The sequence below is a fragment of the Grammomys surdaster genome, unplaced genomic scaffold (assembly GCF_004785775.1).
Source record: "Grammomys surdaster isolate TR1022 unplaced genomic scaffold, NIH_TR_1.0 61, whole genome shotgun sequence".
In the NCBI taxonomy this organism is placed as follows: domain Eukaryota; kingdom Metazoa; phylum Chordata; class Mammalia; order Rodentia; family Muridae; genus Grammomys; species Grammomys surdaster.
In genome coordinates, this window is record NW_021604563.1 from 7,307,394 (window position 1) to 7,313,395 (window position 6,002).

Sequence of the window (6,002 nt, forward strand, 5' to 3'; positions counted from 1 at the left end):
AATTGGGTGGCTGTGGCTGTTGTTTTTCTTTTTTCGTGGCCAGCTTTCTGGTCTGGGTTGTTTCCCGGACCCCCCCACGCACACAAAAAAACCCTTTTGGAAAAAAAAAAAAAAAAAAAAAAAAAAAAAAAAAACAGAAAACAGTGCTTCAATAAGAGCCTGGACATCCTGCAATGTAGATTTTTTTAGTGGTATTTGGGATCAAACACATTAAAAAACAGCTGATGGGAGATGAAGTGTTCTTCAATTACATGTCAGAAGAGGTTTCAAATAATTTCATGTACACAATGGCATATTTTACAAATATGACCTTATATATCTAAAAAGACATGCATGTGTTAAGCAATACTATTAATTGTAACTTAACAAATGAAGGTTGTAATTTGTAATCTGGATAGTTTTATAAAGTTAGATAGCATGTAAAATCTACACAGAACTGTTGAAAAACAGGATTATAAGTTTATATGAGAGATTAAGAAAGGCTCATTTCTGCTGATGTCTGGAGAATCTTTTGGCTAGTACAATCTTTAAGGGATAGAGAGAAGCTTTTGGGATTAAAAACACTTGTAGTTCTTGTAGAAGACTTGAGTTCAATTTCCAGCATCCATAGGATGGATAAAAAAAATCTATAATTCCAGATCAAGGTCCCAAAATCCTCTTATGACCAACATGGAGACTGCAGTCACATTATATATATTAGAAACACCAATGCACATAACATTTTAATATGAAACTACAACAATCACAATAAACAGAAAAACTTCATATGATAAAATTTTCTTATGGGAGGGGAGCTTGGATGAAATTGGGAGTAGTAGAAGGATGCAAACTGTAAAAACAATATACTGTATGAAAATGATCTACTTTCAATAAAAGGAAAAAGGGAGTTTTCAAATATAAGAATAAGTGTTGTTGTGTAAGTCGGAGTCATATGACCTTTACCTCAGGTTCTCTCCTTGCATACAGAGTCTCAAAAACCGTTCATAAAGGAAATAAGATACAGGTGAGAAAATTTGTAAGGAGCATCATCTATAACTAGGTAAGTCTTGTTATATATATTATATATATATACCTGTGTTTGAACACTATCATGAAATATTAACAATGTATAATCTTTAGTACATAAATGTGATTTTTAACTATAAGTAGATATGATATTCTGCTCTAAAATTATGAACATTTTTACTGAATATTTTGATTATTAATGTCTTGCCCACATATACACACACATTCACACATATATTGTGTTTATATGTAAGTGTATAGTTACATATTAGAAAATGCAAAAAATATGATAATTTTATGTTTGTATTTGCTTCTTTAAAATTATATCAGAAAAATCCAACAATATTTTTACAAACTAGTATATTAAAAAAAATCACATATTTGTCTTATTCCAAAAATATTGATTTAATGTTTCCTTCAACATATATAAAGTTTTACAATATATATGTAAAAATATATGAAACAAATATAAGCAATATCTAACCTTGTTTAATATTTCAATGTAATTTTAAATATGTGTAGAAATGTCATGCTATTACATCTATAAACCCTTTTACTCAATAATTTGATTATTGATGTCTCCTACTGACATGTTAATTTTTTCTTCACATAGTCTTTGTTACTATGAAAAAATGAATGTAGCATTCTGAATATTTTCTTAATGGTAACACTATTTTTGATATAAGCATCTAGAAGACAAATGTTTCACATGTTTGACATAAAGATGTCTGGCAGGAGAAATTGAGAGTAGAATAAAGAGTTGAATTTTCACTTGAAAATAATAGCAGAAATGATAAAGAAAAGAATAAATGATATAATGAAAAGTTTATGCAGACTTCTCATCCAGTGATGAGCTCTGTTAAGACACAGTGTTATAGTTAAGATGTGAATATACTTTGAAATGTTAGAGAATATTATCATATATATGCAATAGTGGAAACCTCAATGCACATAAATGCTAAAAGAAGCAATACTGAAAGGACGCAGATCTCTCTCTTTCTCTCTCCCTCTCTTTCTCAATATATATATATTCTTCATATATATGATATGTTCATGGGTGCAGATGTATATATGTGAATATGTACATATGTACATATATGCATAACAACAATAAACAATAATAACTAAAGAAGAGGTCATGAATTTGAAAGGGAATAGGGGCTTGAGATGAACTGGAATAAGAAGAAGGAGAGGAAATGATGTATATACAGTGGTAAAAAGGAAAATTATCTATCTTTATATCTATCTATATCCATATGTGATATCCATACATGATAGAGTTTGAGTAGCAGGACTTAGTAAGTTGTAAATATTACTCTATATTTTCATTTTGCTACTTATAATTAACATAGTAAATGTAAGTACAAAAAGTTATTTAGGAATTATATTTAATGAGTTAAAAAGCATACAGAAATATTAGACTTAAACTAACAGGTATTCTTGTACTTTTCATGTGCTACATGAGAAAATATAAAATTAAAATATGACATTTAGTACTTGGCAAATTTTAGGAAAAGTAGTTGGCACTTATAAAATTCTAATACAGTTCCAACAATAGAATCTGAATATTAAATGTTGAAATTATATAAATTTTCAAAGGACTCTGAGGTATTCACTTGGTGATAATTAGATGGATTATTGTTATATAATTATTGAAACTCGGAGATAGCATTTTATATTTGAAGAGTGATTAGTGGTCATTTTAGTGATATCTAAAGTTATAAGAAGGATATTGAGTCAGAAAAGTCTTTGAGTATGCTATAAAGAGAAATGGAGTGTTTTTGAGATTTAAAATAAAAATATAGTATTATGTCTTAATATGTTTAGATCTCAAAAGGGTACTCAAAAAGAAACTGAGGTTTACCCATTGAGCAGACCATATAATCATACTTTTATGTAATTCCTATAAGCCAGTTGGTGATATAACTGTGATTCAAGTTATGGGCCATGATCAGTTGTAAATGCTGTACAGATCTTTGCTTCTTTTTTTATACTTGTCTTTAATGAGTAAAATTAAAATCTTTTGTATCATCAAAAAAATAAATAAAAGACATACTTAGGTAAAAAAAAATAGAATTACACAATTGGAATGTATGACTTTTCTCTACCTTTCTCAGCATGTATTAATTATTTATCATGGATTTCATTGGAATATTTTTATAAATATAAAAATATTTTATTATATTCTCTTTGTGTAATATTCTAAGATATGTATTTTTAAATAATGTTACTGAAGATAGCAAGGACTGGGTAAATTAAGTATCTTTAGAGACTTAGAAAACTACATTTTGCAATTATAACACGGAAACAATAGGTGGTACAGAACGAAAGAACAATGATCAGAGTTCAAGCAAATTAATATTGTTATGAATAACATAAGAAAACTTAAAACATGCAATTTCTCTGTAAAATACAGTAGTTATTTCCATACAATCTTTACAATTTGAACTTACATTATGTTTGCATAAGGTTAGGTAAAAAGATAAAACTAATGTTTTCTCAGAAAAATGAATGTATCTAATAATCACTTTATTATCTTCATCCTATGAGTTACTTTTGAAACAAATTACATGTTTAAAGTATCTTTTCTTCCTATACAGTAATGTGCTTAAAAACAACTATAAGCGGTTTTTTAGTCTTGGGGCTGCTGCTGAATGATCTTCAACACTTCTGAATTGCACATACTTGAAAATCAAAAATGACTTCCAAAAGACAATACGTTCTATATCCAAATAGGTCTTTTCAAAGGGAAAGCCATGTTACCAACCTAAATTCAAGAAGAAGGATTAATTTTTCATCATCAAGTTGCAACTCAGAAAATAATATCAGTATCAGAAAGCCAGAAAATCGCGAGGTATGTCATAACTGGATTCTCTCGATACCTAAAAATGCAGCCAAAGATTCTGAAGTGGAAATTCCTATTCCTCCTAGTCTACATAGATCCCTAACTGATTCTAAAAACTCTCTGATTGGTTCAATCATAGAAGAATGTGGCAAAGTTCAGATTCATTTTACACGTAACATCCAAGGACCTCAAAAAGTCATTATTAGTGGCCCCACAGAAATTGTTGAAAAAACCAAGAAAAAGTTTCTACAACTCGCAGAAGAGGAGCAAGCCAAAAGTTACTCTGTGGCTATTCCTGTCAAGTCAAAATATCACCAATTTCTTATGAGTAAAAATGGTGGCAATCTTCAGAAAATCTGTGAGAAGACAGGGGCACGAATCATTTTTCCTACCTTTAAGACCAAGGATCAAGAATCAGTAACTATCATAGGAACAGAAGAGGCTGTTAAAAATGTGCAAAAAGACTTAGAGGTTTTACTGAAAGATTTGGAGGATGTGGTGGAGGACAGCATATTGATAAGTCCTAAGTACCACAATTACTTTGTTATGCAAAGGGGACAACTTTTACGAGAAATAATTAAAGAATATGGTGGTGTATTTATTACATTTTCTTATGCTGGAAAACAGAGTACAAAAGTTACAATAAAAGGAGCAAAACCTTGTGTGGAAGCAGCAAAGAAACATATTCAGGGGATATTTGATCCCTTGGGTTCTCAAGTCACAGCACAGTGTGTTGTTCCCCCCAAATTCCATCCTTTTATCATGGGACCTATATGCTCTCGAATTCAACAGATTTCAAGAGACTGTAAAGTTCAAATCAAATTTCCAGACACAGACAAGACTACTAGGAAGACACGTCCAGAGCTTCAGGAAATGGGAAAAGAAAACGGTGGAAAGAATATAAAAAAAATTGCTTCTACTTCTCCTAAGAAAAGTGACACCATGTCTATTTCAGGCAAAATAGAAAATTGCAAGGAGGCCGCACAAGCTCTGGAGAATCTTGTTCCTGTCACCGCTGAAGTTCAAGTACCTTTTCATTTACATCCTTACATCATTGGGCACAAAGGAAGTGGATTACGCAAGCTAATAAAAGACTTTGAAGTTCATATTCAAGTATCACAACCTGGAGGAAATTTTCACATCATATCAATTATGGGCCTTGAAGCAAATGTGGAACAAGCCAAGACGAAATTGCAAAATCAAGTAAAAGCCTTACAAATGGAACTAGACGATCAGACACTAAGAAATTTCAGGCAAACATTCAGATTAGATCCCAAATATCATTCCAAGATCTTTGGTAATAAAGGTATACTTATTTCCCAAATTTGCACAGAATATGATGTCACTGTCCATTTTTCAAAGAAAGGAAGCAACTCGATCCAAGACCAAATTACCATTTCTGGCTCTAAAAGTAACATCCTCGGTGCCCGTGATGCAATAATGAACATGCTGCCTAAGATTGAAAAAACAGTTTCCAAGGAAATCCCACTGAACCACCATGTTTGTGCCAATATTATTGGATTTGGTGGAAAATCCATCCAGAAAATCATGGAACAATTCCAAGTAGACATCCGTGTACCTTCAAAAGGATCTTGTAATAATTCTAGCATCATTGTAAGTGGATCATCTTATAATGTGCAAGAAGCAATTGACTATATCTTAAATCTTGAGAAACATTTCCTATCTGTTGGAAAATCTGATCCTCCATTGGACCATCATAAGCGTGGTGGTCTTTGTAACACAGCTGCAAGAACATCTAAGAGTTTTAGTAAAAGAAATGCTCTTCGTAATGCAAAATCCAGCACACATCCTCCACGTATGGACAATTCTGAAGATTTCCCCAAATTGAAACATCAAACATCTCCTAAGCTTCACCCTTGGAGACCGTAACAAGCAAGGTTGAAACAAATAAACGGAAATTGTCCAAACCTGATAACCTGAGAATTCGGTCAAATTTTATTCTTAAACTGAAGTAGATATTTAATGCTTGGCACATTTCTGACATCTTCCCAATTAGTACATCACTGCTTATATAGTACATAATTTCATAGTGAAAATGAAGGACTTGATCTTGAATGCTTGCAATATGTATCAAGTTGGCTACAATTTCCACCCAGAACTGCATCCTGACACTTTTACACATACACCCTTA

General features: G+C 31.4%; 1 pseudogene across 1 annotated transcript; it reads left to right on the forward strand.

Annotated features, from left to right (window-relative positions):
- The first annotated feature begins 3,703 nt into the window (after positions 1–3,703).
- On the forward strand, positions 3,704–5,740 carry LOC114623743 (annotated as a pseudogene). The gene has a single exon (XR_003711827.1). The product of XR_003711827.1 is annotated as a vigilin pseudogene (transcript).
- The last annotated feature ends 262 nt before the right edge of the window (positions 5,741–6,002 follow it).